The 16,418-nt window shown below is 38.9% G+C and overlaps 1 protein-coding gene across 15 annotated transcripts in view; it reads left to right on the top strand.

The window, feature by feature from the left end:
- The window catches only part of PTPRD (protein tyrosine phosphatase receptor type D), a 1,303,784-nt gene that overhangs the window by 545,051 nt on the left and 742,315 nt on the right, over positions 1 to 16,418 (top strand). For all 15 annotated transcript variants that reach the window (XM_084505446.1, XM_084505445.1, XM_084505434.1 and 12 more), the window contains exon 7: positions 595 to 630. The gene's annotated coding sequence lies outside the window, so the exon portion shown is untranslated. The remainder of the gene's footprint in view (positions 1 to 594; positions 631 to 16,418) is intronic.

Raw genomic sequence — 16,418 nt, 5'->3', positions numbered from 1 at the left:
CAGAATGTGAGGTTTTTGTGGTAGGGAAATTGTTTTTTCCTTATTTTTTGAGATCTTCATTTCTGTTTTCCTGCTGTTCCCCCCGAATCCAGTGCAGAGAGGTTTTCAGTTTGTAATTAAGAATGGAAGAATGGTCTAGGTGAAAGAAATAATGAAAAAATATAATAATCTCTATAGATATGAAACCTTGTTGTCACTTATGTTTTTTTGGGAAATTATTATTATTTTTTTTTTTTCCATTTAAGATAGGGAATACTCAAGACATTGACTTCATACAGTAGTCATTTCAAAGGTATCACAAAACAAAAAACAAAGCAGTCAGACTGCTAAAACATTCACCAACTCCCAGAGAGAGAGGCTGTTGACTGCCAAATTAAAAATCTTGGATAACTGGCTGACTTTGACAATATGCATGTAACATCAACGTATTATTTACTATATATACTTTGTGAATGTTTTTTATTTTATTTTTTTCAAAACATGAATGTATTTTTACACTGTCAGAAAACAGATAAAGTCTAAAAAATATATTTTGCATATATATATGTACTCAATAACTAATTTTGCAGATTTTTTTATTTTCTTACATTGCAGGTTCTGTTGGTCTGCAAGTAAGCTGGGGCATACAAGGTATTTTTATTTTATTTTTTTATTTTTTGCTATGACAGCAGTATTGATTATAAATGTTAAATGAAACTTTTTTTTTTTTTTTTAGTTTGTTTGGTTGTTTGTTTTCATTATAATATTCAAGGTTTTGTAAAATTATATCACAGAATCACATCTTCATAAGCTTGATTGTGACAGGATATATTTGTTTTAGAGGCTGATCTCTGAACGAAAAAATAGTAGCATTTAAGATTAATCTTGTATTATTTATAGTCTGTGATTTAACTGTATTCAGTCCAGCTCTTCCACAAGGGTGATCTCTAGGAAGTTTTAAATGTAAGGAAAAGAGAATATGTGCCTATGTGTTTTTTTTGGTCACACATTGTGTGCTGCACTAGACTAGCAGGTCCTGGTAATGATGAAATGTTGGAGCTGAGAATGGGTAGGATATCACAGATTTGCTAATAATAATAATAATAATAATAATAATAATAATAATAATAATAATAATAATTATATAGAGATAGCAACCCTCTAATAGCCAAACAGCTGAATTTCATTAGCAGAATCTTTTTCCTGTAAGTATGGAAGAGCAATTTTTTTGCTTGTGTATTGTTTCTTACCTCCTTACCCCTGCCTGTGCCTCAGAGATATTAGCAAACTCATATAACTCCAATCAGCCACAAAACATGCAACTATTATATTTGGAATTAAAAAGAGTTTGAAAGATGATCTTTTGCTACTTGCATATTGGAATCTCAGAGACAGTCTTAAAGGGCTTACACAAAGATATGCACAGCAGTTTGTACTGCCATAGGATTCTTAAGTCATGTACTAATGTTCCATTTTATTTTGAGACTGTAATGGACATGTCATGTTCCAATTTATTTTGAGACTGTAATTACCGTAGAATATGGATCAGCTATAGCATTCATATGTCTGAAAAGCATGTTTCAACAGCTCTTACAAAGGCATTCAGTCTACAGAGGGTCTACCCTTTACAGCTGCCCAAAACCATATGTAGCTTCTAGTACCAATATCACCAGAATTACCTAACTGAAATGGAAAAAGCAATAAATGGAGGAAGCCTCTGAGAGCAATAAATATGAAGGAAAAAATACAAAGATTGTCTGTGTTGACATGATACTTAATTCAAATGGCATTCAAAATAAAATTTTAAATTTTTATAATGATATATTTAGTTTTAACATTTAGTCTTTTGCCTTTATTTATCAGTCTAGGTGATTTATATTGACAAATTGGAAATCTCTGAATTTGAGGTATGGCAGAAGACTTGGTGACAGGCTGACTTGTTTCAACCTGTTGAAGAAATATTTTCCCATTGTTTTCCACCCAAAAGCAACAAAAGAAGAAACTAATATCCAAAGAGCCAGAATAATAATTGTTATTAACATACAGTACTCTCCTAGATATTTATTTCTGAAGTACAACTTCTGGTTTGGATGAATCCATTTTCATTGTAGTTTATTAGCAAAAAATAATTATTGATTGGCTCTAGTGTTTACAAAATGTAATTCATCATCCTTTTATCTTTTAATATGAGACAATAATGCCAAATTAAAGAAACAAAATGTCCATTGTTTTTAGTTGGAAAATGTCTACATTTTACATCATATTAACTTTTCCATGAAACAACAGTGTTCAATGTTCTGCTCTGACTACCACGTACATCCGATCTGCCTTCATCTCATATCAGAGAACTGGTGTCTCACACTCTGGCAGCTGTGTTTTTAAACACAATTTTAGAAATATGATGGCCCACTAAAGTCAATAGGAGATTTGCCTTTTACTTCAGAGAAGCCAAGATTTTATACCTTCTGTTTGCTGTGTTGGTACTTTGGTTGCACCTGTGCTAAGCAAATAGAAAGCTGAAGAGAGTAGATTCCTTCTATTCATCCTTCTTTCACAGGAAATAATTTTCAGAACATCAAAAATATTTAGTCTGAAATTGAACTGTTCAAGTCCTAATGTTTTCATAACTGTCAAATTAAAGTGAATTATTTTAAGACAGGAAAAATTATACTAGTATGCCATCTTTCATTATCACTACACCTGCTACTGAGGACGGCATGTAACGACAAGGAAGGCTAGTTATTCTAGTCATCTTCCTTCCAGTTTTCTCAAATTACTACAATGGTACTTAGATTTAATAATCAGATTCATACTATGCTAGTGTGAAGGTGTCATTTACAACAAAAAGCAAAAAAAATAAAAAATAGTGGTGAACACATACAGTTTAGTAACATGCATCAGGACGCCTTTTACCTGTAGAAGTTATATTGATGCAGTTCTGGTTTTTAGTTTAATGATACATCCCTACATCATATGAGCTTTTTAGCCTTATAGGTGTCATGCTCCTACTGAATGATGTTCTGCTTCTTTGCTATCCCATCTTCACCCAAAATTCACTGTTTCTTTGCAAGAACATTGTAAAAGTTTGTGTGTACATTCATTATGTAAGCCACACTTTGCATAAAATGCAAGGACGTCATGGAGAGGCTGAGTGACCTCTGAGGAGGACCTCATGAGAAGCTGAGTATAGTAGAAAAACAGACTTTCTCAAGTTGTGATTTGACAATAGAGAGGGTGGCTTTCAAGTCATCTAGCATTATTAATAACTCTATATTGTAATTGTAATGTCACAAGGGCACTATGCTTTTCATAAGAAATTATTAGTAACAGCTAATGAGAAACCTAAAGTAGTGAAATGATTAAAAACACCTGTGATCATAAATTAAAACAAAAAAATCATTTTTAATTAATAAAAAAATAAAATAATATATAAAATATAATATATAATATATACAATGTATATAATACATATATAAAAAGATAAAATATATAAAAATATATAATAAAAATAAATTAAAAAAATAGTAAGAATTAAAATGGCCTGCCTCAACTGACTTTCTATGCTGTCATGTAGCGTGCACAATTTCCATTGTAATGAAGTATTTATGCCATTTGTGTTAGCCTTAGATAATGTGTTCCCCTAAGGTGTATTTTTTTTTATCATCATCTATTTTACTGTATGAATGTTGACATTGTGGGTGATTGGAGATGTGCAATAATCCTTGGTTCCTGCAAACAGTTGCTCTCTTCCCCCTTGGTACATAGGTATTTTACGTATTTATAGCTCAGCCACAAAGTCACAAATTGAATACTTTAGATGTCAGTATATTCAAGCTTTTTTTTTTTTTTTTTTTTTTTTAAAAAAAAAAAAAGACTTAGTAGATGAATTGATAGCAAAAAGGGATAATATGAAAGTTTTATCTCATGCAATACATTCACTCATAAACCTCAATTCTATTTACCAAATATATTTTTCAACTGCAAATAAATGTTGTGGGTTCTCTTTCAGTAAAAAAAAAAAAAAGAATATTTTCAAAAGCTAATGTTTTTACGATGCATATAAATATATATAAAGATGTTATTAAAATCGTACTTCTTTTTCTTTTATTCAACACTTTGTTCCTTAGCCTTGAGCCTTCAAACCAGTTAAAGTTGTCATGTTGTTCAATGCTGAAGAGGTAACCAAAGGAAAAAACCCTCCACAAAGACACATTGTCTTGTAGTACAGTTGAATGAAATACATGGAATTCACGTAATAAGGAATTCTCACATAACTTTCAGAATCACAGAATCACAGAATCACAGAATTGTATAGATTAGAAGAGACCTCACGATCATCGAGTCCAACCTCTGACCTGACACTAACAAGTCCTCCACTAAACCATATCACTAAGTTCAACATCTAAACATCTTTTAAAGACCTCCAAGGATGGTGACTCAACTACTTCCCTGGGCAGCCAATTCCAATGCCTCACAACCCTTTCAGTAAAGAAGTTCTTCCTAATATCCAACCTAAAACTCCCCTAGCACAACTTTAGCCCAATCCCCCTCATCCTGTCACCAGGCACATGGGAGAATAGACCAATCCCTACCTTGTTACAGCCTCCTTTAATGTACTTATAAAGAGCGATAAAGTCACCCCTGAGCCTCCTCTTCTCCAGGCTGAACTAACCCAGCTTCCTCAGCCACCCCTTGTAAGACTTGTTCTCCAGACTCCTCACCAGCCTGGTCGCCCTTCTCTGGACTCGTTTGAGCACCTCGATGTGCTTGTAGTGAGGGGCCCAAAACTGAACACAGTACTCGAGGTGCGGCCTCACCAGAGCTGAGTATAGGGGCAAAATCACTTTCCTAGTCCTGCTGGCCACACTGCTTCTGATACAAGCCAGGATGCTGTTGGCCTTCTTGGCCACCTGAGCACACTGCTGGCTCATATTCAGTCAACTATCCACCAATACTCCCAGGTTCTTCTCTGCCTGGCAGCTTTCTAACCATTCCTCTCCCAGCCTGTAGCTCTGCTTGGGGTTGTTGTGCCCCAGGCGCAGGACCCGGCACTTGGCCTTGTTGAACTTCATGCAGTTGGCTTTAACCCATCAGTCCAGCCTATCCAGATCCTCCTGCAGAGCCTTCCTACCCTTGAGAAGATCAACACATGCACCTAACTTGGTGTCATCTGCAAACTTACTGAGGGTGCACTTGATCCCCTCATCTGGATCATCGATAAAGATATTAAAGAGGACCGGCCCCAGTGCCGAGCCCTGGGGAACGCCACTAGTGACCGGCCTCCAACTGGATTTGACTCCTTTCACCCCAACTCTTTGGGCCCGGCTATCCAGCTGGGCCCATTCCAATTGCCTCACAACCCTTTCAGTAAAGAAGTTCTTCCTAACATCCAACCTAAATCTCCCCTTGCGCAACTTAAGCCCATTCCCCCTCATCCTGTCACCAGGCACATGGGAGAACAGACCAACCCCCACCTCGATACAGCCTCCTTTAAGATACCTGTAGAGAGTGATAAGGCCTGAGCCTCCTCTTCTCCAGGCTGAATAAGCCCAGCTCCCTCAGCCGCTCCTCGTAGGACTTGTTCTCCAAACTCCTCACCAGCTTGGTTGCCCTTCTCTGGACTTGAACTGTCTGTAGATGTGTTGAGACATTTGGGGGAAGTGTCAAATGAAAAAGTCTACATTTTAATAGTTCATTTCTCAGCATTGTGTCGGTCTGCTCAGCTTGTAGTAACTTTTTAGTAACTTTAAAGTTTTGCTTAGAGATTTCTATTTCACTTTTTCTTCCTTTTTTTGTTAAATAAAGATGAAGATGTACAAGTGATAATATTTTATAAGAAGGATTTCTGACCAAAATATGTTTCACTTTATGCTATGTTTTCTTTTAAAAATCATTTTCCATTAACCTTTCTTCTTCTTTTTACAAATGTCAAGTAGCTCTATAAGAAAATGTTACAACTTCCAAATACCATACTTTTATAAGTCTGCAAACTCCATCTTACTGCAAAAGAACCTTATTTAATTAGTAATCTCTTTCTGAGATGGAAATCATTTATTTGAAATTGGTATTTAATACAGTAAAATATGATGATAAATGGGAGTTAACAGAACATTGACTTCTAAAAGTTGAATTGCATCTAAAAACGATACACGATACATAATCACAAAAGAAAAGGCACAACTGATGACCAATCCTTTGTCTTCTTCAATTAAAAAAAAAAAATAAATAATAAAAGAATACAGAGAATAAAGAATACTTTATAAATTGATTCCGAAAAGTCAAAATAACACACACCTCTCTTACCATTATTAAAAATTTTCAAAATAATGTAATGATGATAGCACAGATGAATTATACTGATTCTTAATAATGCCGTTTAAGAGGCACTTTATCTTTGATGAGAATATTTGTATCACTCAAATTCAGAACTTTTTGTCTAAAGCGTGGTGCTAAATCTCAAGATTAGATAAATGCCAAACGTCGGTTTTTGTTCATATCTGGAAAAGTCACAAAAGGGCAACAACTGAGACCTAGCAAGAGCAAAATGAAGAATCTAAATGTGTAAAGAGAAAGAGAAAGTGTGACTAATGGCTACAAAACAAATCAGAACTTGATATTACCTAATTCCATAGTAAACAAGTTTTCATTAAGTTTCTAAGTCATGTGGCAAAAAATAGGAACATAATGAAGGAAAGTTTTGATGACTAATTAAAATGGGTGAAAATGTCTGTATATTAGAGGATTATACACTAGAGAAAAAAAAAAAAAAAAAAAGAAAAAGTAAAATAGAAGACAATCTGGTTTCATCAGAAAAATGGTGCATCTTTTTCAGACATAAATGTTAGACATCTAGTGTAATTTGGATTTTAGACTTTTATTTAAAGAGATCCAAGTTTCTACTTCCTTCAAATTGTTATTTCCCTAATTTCTCAAAGCGTGCCCTTTTGAAATCAGTCTACCTACTTCTTGTTTTTTTCCATCATTTTAATAAATCTGATCCAAGATTGTTTCCTATTTCCAGCTCTCCTATGATTTCCTTTCATTGCTTAATAAACCAAGGTTAAAATATATTTATACTTACTGAAATCTCTCTTGTATTTATCCATAACCTAGCAAAATATTTAAGCATATTCAAATCTTCAAACATGAGTGATCTCATTGACCTTAATGAACCAAAAGTGCTTGATGCATTTACTAATGCTTTCTGAATACACATATGCTTACTGTTTCACTTAATCTGGACAGTAATTTGGTTTGGCTTCATGTGACGGAGAGGATCAAACAAATGCCACAGACATCTATTTTAAAAGTTTTTCAGAACATTAAAAAATAAATGTTTTTGTTGTTCTTTCATGTCTTACTAGTGTTCAAAAAAGTAAAAATAAACTTTCTATCTTATATACTAATGACTATTGAGAAATTGTCCGTTTACTTTCATAAATAAGTAGCATTTTCATAAAAAATCTCCCTCATTTCTTCAACTGATTTCACTGCAGTTAGGTTCTGCTAATTTCATTGTAGCTGAGGTCCCTCAAAAGGTAAGATTTAGTACTTTGCATTAGTTAATACTTAAAGTTTATGAATATGACATGCATTGAGATATGTTTTTGGCCACCTGTCAACTTTAACATCAGAAAAACAAGTATTATCCATGCCTTTAAATGATTTCCTTACCTTGATCAATTCATCTCAACAGGATTGACTTGTAGACTTTTGGGCAAAATTTCTCTGGAAAATATGATAAATTCTACAGAAAACTTGTCTAAAAGATGCTCACATAGAATAAACCATCCAAAATAATTTCTTAAGTGTTGCTCCTGTCATTAATCCTTACAACTTAGATTGTTACTTTATTTTGCACTACTGTAAAAGAAGCTGGATGCATTCATGAATCCCATGTGAGCAACCTGATAATTTGGATTTAATCATACCTTATGTGTACTAATTGAGGGCTAATGTGTAATATAAGTCCTTTGAGCAGAAGTGAATTAGATTCATTGATGCTGGAGATCTCTTATAGTTTAATGGTCTACTGTTATGGTATTAGTATTAATATAGCCTTGTTTTACTCCACATACAACATTAATTCATCCAGAAACATAACATTCTTTCTAGGTGCAGCTATTCAGTAAAGGAAGGGAAATGAAATTTACTGGAAGAGTTTATTTAACATTTTACACTGAGTACAAGTATATATAAATGGCAATTGTTTTCCAGAGGTCTGTTTTTGACCTTCTATAATCTTTTTTTTTTTTTTTTTTTTTTTTTAATTAAATGGTAATTACATTGCTTGCATAAATCTCTAAGTCAGCAGGTTAATTTTCCAACTTTCTTTTATATCAACAGAAAAAAAAATAATGAAAGGGTCTTACATGACGTCACTCAACACACTGAAAGATATGATGGTTCTCTGAATCTCTCTGGGAATTATTCACTCTTCACCAGTCTCACTGAACTCTCTGATGACATCTGCATTTTTTGACCATTCTTCCCTCTTCCTTCTTTCCTGCATTCATCCCAGGCCTCCAAAAATTATCAAGTTGTTTGTGTACCTATTGCAACAGTGAATATTCAAATATTTATAATTTCATTCTGGGAGATGCTATTTCTCTCTCATCCCTTTTCGAATTAATGATGCTGTTTTAGATCTTTTCTCTTATGTGTCTCTTCGCTGAATTTTGAGTGATCATTTTTTTGCTTATTACCCTGTAGATAGTTTTCTTAACTCTGATTTCTTATTTCTTATTTCTTATTTCACCTTCCATTATAGGAGACCTCTGAAGTCTCTTCCAGGACATCCCATCTTTCATATGGGGAGTATATACAAGACTTGCCAAGTGATATGCTCTTTTATCTTTTATTCTAATTTAGTTTACCATTCTGCCTTATCACGTCAAATCTAAGAGGTGAAAGCTTCACATTGTTCCTCTTCTGTTTCTGTTCTATTCTGTTTCTGAGTTCTCTAATAAATTAACCTTTTGTTGTTGTTGTTGTTGTCCTCAGTGCAAAACCTTAATTCTTGTTTTAGTTGTTTCTTCTCTTTGGTATTAAAGGGTGCTTTCTCTGTCCTTACCCTGTCTTGTCTCCATCCCCTTACCTTAAACTAAGAAAATTACACTAGTATTTTCTCCCTCACAGCACAGCATAAATATCTTTTTCTTCAACAGAGCCTTCCTCCTTCTGATGCTTTTGAATTGTTGCTGAGCTAAGGGCTGGTTTTTTTGTCCCCTTATGTTGATCATGTTTACTTTTTCTTATTGTGCTGTTCCAATTAATGGGACCAATCAGACTAATCACAACCTTGTTTTCTTTGAAGAAACTTCTGACTTCCTTGGAGCTTTGTGGCTGTAGAATCCCTGTATTCTTCGGCACTTATGTTTCATAATACGTATCTGATCTCTTTTCTTTGCCATTTGTTTCAGGAGACACAGCTCAATGTTTTGGCTCATACTTAGGGATGATTTTTGATGTTACATTAAACATAAAATGTCCCTCAAAAAACATTTTAGGATACTTAGACACAAGTTATATTGAATACAGCCACAGCATTTTGATTTTGAATAACAGGCACACCTGTGAGTAATTCAGAAAATGATACGCCATATTTTGTATTGAAAGAGAAAAAATGTTTAACAATTGCATTTCCTACTCTTGTTCTGATAACTACTGTTGCCAACAACAATGTTGAAATTGCATTTGCTGTCTGTGACATTAACAGTAGTTGTCCAGTAGCTAGGAGATAAAATACCTAGCAGCAGATGGAACTGGATCAAAAGCAAAACTGTGAAGTGCCACACAACAGGGAGAATCTACTTCAGATTTGTCTCAAGAAGAAAAGGAAACAGAGAAAGTTCAAACGTAGAAATCATTTATCTGTGTCTAGTCTTAAGAGGGAAGGAATAAGTACTTGCTTCATTAACAGTCTCAAAAAATATGATATTGTTGGTTCTGTTAAGTAATATTCTGTCCACATTCTATATATTTATTTATTTTTATTTCAAGAATAGCATGAGAGTTACTGACATATCTTTCCTTCTAACTGATGTAAATGAGAGCCGTTTAAAAATAAATATTCGTGTGGCCTTCCATCTACCTTTTTTTTCAATTTCACAGAATCAATCACAGAATTGAAGAGGTTGGAAGGGACCTTGAAAGATCATTGGTTCCAACCCCCCCTGCCAAAGCAGATTCCTTTGAGCAGGCTGCCATTCCATGTACAGTAGTTCAGTCACTTCCTGTGATACAGAATTCATTTTCCAGCTATGTATTTAGCATTTCTTAGTGGTAACTATAGCTAGAAGGATTTTAATGACTTTAATTGCCAGCAGTTTAACTTATAGTCTTGTCTAGTAATTCATATTGATTAAATGTGAATATACATTGCCTGGACAGGCTGTGAATCCACTTCTGACAAGAAAATATTCATCTACATTGAAATAAATAAATCACACTATACATACCTTCATGATAAATCTTTCCTTTCAAATATGCACCAACACACAATCAAACAAGAACTTCTATGTACCGGCTGGATAGCCGGGCCCAAAGAGTTGTGGTGAATGGAGTCAAATCCAGTTGGAGGCCGGTCACTAGTGGCGTTCCCCAGGGCTCGGCACTGGGGCCGGTCCTCTTTAATATCTTTATCGATGATCCAGATGAGGGGATCAAGTGCACCCTCAGTAAGTTTGCAGATGACACCAAGTTAGGTGCATGTGTTGATCTTCTCAAGGGTAGGAAGGCTCTGCAGGAGGATCTGGATAGGCTGGACTGATGGGTTAAAGCCAACTGCATGAAGTTCAACAAGGCCAAGTGCCGGGTCCTGCGCCTGGGGCACAACAACCCCAAGCAGAGCTACAGGCTGGGAGAGGAATGGTTAGAAAGCTGCCAGGCAGAGAAGAACCTGGGAGTATTGGTGGATAGTTGACTGAATATGAGCCAGCAGTGTGCTCAGGTGGCCAAGAAGGCCAACAGCATCCTGGCTTGTATCAGAAGCAGTGTGGCCAGCAGGACTAGGAAAGTGATTTTGCCCCTATACTCAGCTCTGGTGAGGCCGCACCTCGAGTACTGTGTTCAGTTTTGGGCCCCTCACTACAAGCACATCGAGGTGCTCAAACGAGTCCAGAGAAGGGCGACCAGGCTGGTGAGGAGTCTGGAGAACAAGTCTTACAAGGGGTGGCTGAGGAAGCTGGGTTAGTTCAGCCTGGAGAAGAGGAGGCTCAGGGGTGACTTTATCGCTCTTTATAAGTACATTAAAGGAGGCTGTAACAAGGTAGGGATTGGTCTATTCTCCCATGTGCCTGGTGACAGGATGAGGGGGATTGGGCTAAAGTTGTGCTAGGGGAGTTTTAGGTTGGATATTAGGAAGAACTTCTTTACTGAAAGGGTTGTGAGGCATTGGAATTGGCTGCCCAGGGAAGTAGTTGAGTCACCATCCTTGGAGGTCTTTAAAAGATGTTTAGATGTTGAACTTAGTGATGTGGTTTAGTGGAGGACTTGTTAGTGTTAGGTCAGAGGTTGGACTCGATGATTGTGAGGTCTCTCCTAATCTATACAATTCTGTGATTCTGTGTGGGAACTTGAACTGAGTCACATGTTAGATTAAATAGAGTTATTAGGTTAAATACAGTTAATTAGATTAAATAGAGTTACTTGCAATGGATTCAAGCAGGTTTTTACAAATACTATACAAATATACATTAAACTAGTTTTTTGTTTGATTGATTGATTGATTGATTGATTTTAATGGAGATTAAGATTCTTATCCATCAATATCTACATACTATTTCCATACTGCCATATATGATGGCAGTAATTAGTACACCTGTGGGAGGTGCGCCTGGGTGGAAGAACTGCTCAGTTTCATGGCAGAACTTAGGGAGAACTGTTTAGCTTAGTGGCAGAGCTTTGGGTTGTTGTGGGTAGGTTGAGAAGAATCAGGGAGTGTGACACAGAGGTTGACTTGTGGAATTGTACTGTACCATTCCTGAGACTGGAGTGTTGGACAGTCATAACATGATACAAAGGATCCCCTTCCTTCTCTTCACCAGGCAGAAGATAGCGACTTAAGAGAATAGGGGGGAATGGAAACAGGTTTCTGCTTAGGGTAGCAGGTCAATCCCCTCCCTTTTTACCTCAACTTCCCAGGTGCCCTTACACAATATGTATGAGGCTCTGAAACTTGAAGTTTCACTCAAACAGTGATGTCAATGATGGTCCATCTAGGTTGGAGGGGTTGGCTAGTGCAAGTCAGCCTAAACCCTCTATTATGACCACCTCCTTTGTGAAAATAATAATAATTATTATTAATAATAATAATAATAAAAGATGGGTTATTGTCACAAGTGACATACTTCTGAGGGAAACAGAGTCTCCAATATGCTCACTAGACCCACCTCAGGGAAGTCTGCAGCCTCCCTAAAGGGTAAAAGACATTACTAGAAAAATTCCCAGCCTGGCTTGGCCAGGCTGGGATGATTATCTATTATGTAATTATTATTATTATTATTATTTATTTATTTTGTGTGTAGGCTGTGATGAAATCACAATGAGAAGTCCAAGGGCAATCAAAAGAGAATTCAGAGGCTTGGGGTGATTGGTTAAAGAATCAGGAGCACAAGTACTGTTTTCTTTTATCCTTCCAGCTGAAGGGAATTATAATGGAGGAACAGACACAGCTTATCTATACATGATTCCAAGGCTGATGTCACGGGCAATATTTTTGGGTTTTGATCACTGGATGGTGTATATGACACCAGGCCTGATGCCATCTGATGGGATGTTTCCCTCAGAGAGGGAAAAGGATTTTTGCTCACAAATTAGCACGGCTGATCAAGAGAGCTTCAAACTGTATTTGAAGGGAGTAAGGGTATTACACTCGCCAGTGATGAGCTATGGGATGACATACTAAAGTTTGAGGGAGAGTGTGCTAGCAAAGTCCTTCAGTCTGCTCCACAGTATGCTTGACATAAAGAAGCACATTTGAAACATTTCTGCAGTAATGCATAAGCATGAGGAATAAGCAAAAGGAGCTAGAAACTTTGGATAGGTTCCAGAGCTACAATATCACTGGCATAATTGAGACTTGATATGAAGAGTGCTGTGATTAGTGCGCTGTGGTGGATAGTTCTAAGTTCTTCAGAAGTGATGCGCAGGGTGAGCGCAGGGGTATCCACAATCTCTTCAGGCAACATGTTTCAGTGTGCCTGGAAAACAAACAAACAAACAAATAACAACAAAAATGTTTCTAATATGCAATTTAAATTTAACTTTTTTTTTTTTTTTTTTTTTTTTTTTTTTTTCCTTTTCAATTTGAAGCCTTTACCCCTTGTCTTATCACTACAAGCCTTGGTAAAAAGTCTTTCACTGTCTTTCTTATATGCATCTTAAGTATTGAATGGCCTCCCCATAGTCTAAGCTAAACAGACCCTTTTCCCATTTTCTCTCAGCCACTCTTTACAGAAGAGGAACTCCGGCCCTCAGATCCCTTTTGTGGCCTTCCTTTGGACTTGCTCTAATAAATCTGTCTTTCATATACTGGGGATCCTACAGCTGGGCACAGTACTCCAGGATGGGTAGAGAGGGAGAACTGACCCTTGACCTTCCAGCGACATTTCTATTTATGCAGCCCATCATATCATAGAATCATAGAATCATAGAATATCCTGAGTTGGAAGGGACCCTTAAGGATCATCAAGTCCAACTCTTGACACCGCACAGGTCTACCCAAAAGTTCAGACCATGTGACTAAGTGCACAGTCCAATCTCTTCTTAAATTCAGACAGGCTCGGTGCAGTGACCACTTCCCTGGGGAGCCTGTTCCAGTGTGCAACCACCCTCTCTGTGAAGAACCCCCTCCTGACGTCCAGCCTAAATTTCCCCTGCCTCAGCTTAACCCCGTTCCCGCGGGTCCTGTCACTGGTGTTAATGGAGAAAAGGTCTCCTGCCTCTCGACACCCCCTTACGAGGAAGTTGTAGACTGTGATGAGGTCTCCCCTCAGCCTCCTCTTCTCCAGGCTGAACAGGCCCAGTGACCTCAGCCGTTCTTCGTACGTCTTCCCCTCCAGGCCTTTCACCATCTTCGTAGCCCTCCTCTGGACACTCTCCAACAGTTTCATGTCCTTTTTATACTGTGGTGCCCAGAACTGCACACAGTACTCGAGGTGAGGCCGCACCAGCGCAGAGTAGAGCGGGACAATCACCTCCCTTGACCTACTAGCGATGCCGTGCTTGATGCACCCCAGGACACGGTTGGCCCTCCTGGCTGCCAGGGCACACTGCTGGCTCATATTCAACTTGCCGTCTACCACGACCCCCAGATCCCTCTCTTCTAGGCTGCTCTCCAGCGTCTCATCGCCCAGTCTGTACATGCAGCCAGGGTTTCCCCATCCCAGGTGCAGGACCCGGCACTTGCTCTTATTGAACTTCATGCGGTTGGTGATCGCCCAGCTCTCCAACCTATCCAGATCTCTCTGCAAGGCCTTTCCACCCTCATTCGAGTCCACAACTCCTCCAAGTTTGGTGTCATCAGCAAACTTGTTCAAAATACCTTCTATTCCTACAACCAGATCGTTAATAAAAATATTGAAAAGTACCGGCCCTAAAATGGAGCCTTGAGGGACCCCACTCATGACCGCCTGCCAGCCTGACGCAGCCCCATTTACCATAACCCTTTGGGCTCTGCCTGTTAGCCAATTGCTCACCCATCATATGATGTTTTTATTTAGCTGTATGGTGGACATTTTGTCCATTAGGATCCTATGGGAAACCGTGTCAAAAGCCTTGCTGAAGCCCAAAAAAATCACATCAGCTGGTTTCCCTTGGTCCACCATATGGGTGATCTTATCATAAAAGGAAATCAGGTTAGTTAGGCAGGACCTACCCTTCACAAACCCATGCTGCCTGGGACCAATGACTGCTTTGTTCCCCAGGTGCGCCTCAATAAGTTCGAGAACCATCTTCTCCATGATTTTACCAGGCACTGACGTGAGACTGACAGGCCTGTAATTGCTAGGGTCTTCTTTCTGACCCTTCTTGAAAATCAGCACAACATTTGCCAGCTTCCAGTCTACCAGGACCTCTCCAAATTCCCAGGATCATTGAAAAATAATTGAGAGAGGTTCCGTGATGATATCCGCCAGCTCTTTCAGCACCCGGGGATGAATCCCATCCAGACCCATGGACTTGTAGGGATCCAGGTGGAGTAGCAAATCCCGCACACGTTCAGGGTCGGTTGGGAGTTTGTCATCCCCACCGTCCCGGTCCTCCAGCTCAGGGCACCCTGGGTCCCGAAGCCCATCATCGGCATTGAAGACAGAGGCAAAGAAGGCGTTAAGCGTCTCTGCTTTGCCTATGTCATCGTCTGTGAGGACACCTTCCCTATCAAGGAGCAGCCCTATGTATTCTTTAGTTCTCCTTTTTCCATTCACATATCTAAAAAAAACCTTTTTATTTTCTCTCACAGACACAGCCAGCTTCAACTCTAGGTGTGCTTTGGCCACACAAATTTTCTCCCTACAAACACGAACAGCATCCCTGTACTCTTTCCATGACACCTGGCCCTCCTTCCAGTAGCGAAACACCCTCTGTTTCCACCTAATCTCCATTAGAATGTTCCTGGTCAGCCACGCCGGCCTCCTGCCCCGCCTGCCTGACTTGCGATATTTAGGAATTGCCTGATCTTGTGCTTCTAGGAGGCATTGCTTAAAGAATGACCAGCACTGGTGGACATCAAGGCCTTCAAGAGCAGTTTCCCAGGGGACTTTGCTGACTAGATCCCTGAGCAGCCTGAAGTCTGCTTTCCCCATATCCAGGGCTGAAGTTTTGGTGGCAGTTTTCCTTCTGTTGCCATAAATTCTAAACTCTACCACTTCATGGTCACTATGACCGAGATGGCTGCCAATTGCAACGTCTCCCACAAGACTCTCTCTGTTCTCCAGCAACAGATCCAGGAGGGCACCTTTCCTAGTTGGGTCCCTTAGCACCTGCACCAAGAAGTTATCATCTAGGTGCTTCATGAACCTCCTGGACTTGCTCGTGTCAGCCATGTGGCACTCCCAGTTAACGTCTGGCAAGTTGAAGTCCCCCATGAGGACAAGGGGAGTTAATCTCGAGGCCTCTCTTAGTTCTGTAAAGAATAATTTATCGGCGTTTTCGTCCTGGCCAGGCGGTCTGTAATAGACTCCCACAACGACATCCCCTTTATTCGTTCGTCCCTTGATCCTTACCCAGAGGCTCTCAACTTTGCCATTGCTGACCTGAAGTTCCACACAGTCCAGCCCCTGCTTCACATACATCGCCACAGAGCGACGATGGGCCCCCCGCTCACCCTGCCCGCGCGAACTGCCGCGCAAACTGCCGCGCCACACCTTTCGACGCACCACGCCCTGTTTGCCCGTCCTGTTCGCCGCGCTCCTGGTCGCTCGCACTCCCTAGGGGCAACT

Source organism: Aythya ferina, assembly GCF_964211825.1.
Source record: "Aythya ferina genome assembly, chromosome: Z".
NCBI classification, from domain to species: domain Eukaryota; kingdom Metazoa; phylum Chordata; class Aves; order Anseriformes; family Anatidae; genus Aythya; species Aythya ferina.
This window is presented reverse-complemented; position numbering and strand designations above follow the sequence as displayed.